The following is a 314-nucleotide window of genomic DNA, read 5'->3' on the forward strand; positions in this document are numbered from 1 at the left end:
TTAGAAGTCTGAGCAGCGCAGTACTATACTACCGTTTATCTTAGAAACAGACAAACAACAACAACAAAATACAATTAATAATTTATATATGTTGTGATTCATTTCGGATTTTTCTATAAGTAGCAGATATTTTACACTTCAGACAATTTTCTAACAGAGAAGTCTACATTACCCTTCTTGGGAACAGTTGCTTCCAAGCTTCATAACTAAGTTCTTTGGAATGCAACTCTTACCTGACGCAGGAAATTTCTGTTGTGAAAGACTTCCAGGTATTAGTGCAATATATTAGAGTGTTTAAGACAAATATTAGAACA

The sequence above is a fragment of the Penaeus monodon genome, chromosome 23 (genome assembly GCF_015228065.2).
Source record: "Penaeus monodon isolate SGIC_2016 chromosome 23, NSTDA_Pmon_1, whole genome shotgun sequence".
NCBI lineage: Eukaryota > Metazoa > Arthropoda > Malacostraca > Decapoda > Penaeidae > Penaeus > Penaeus monodon.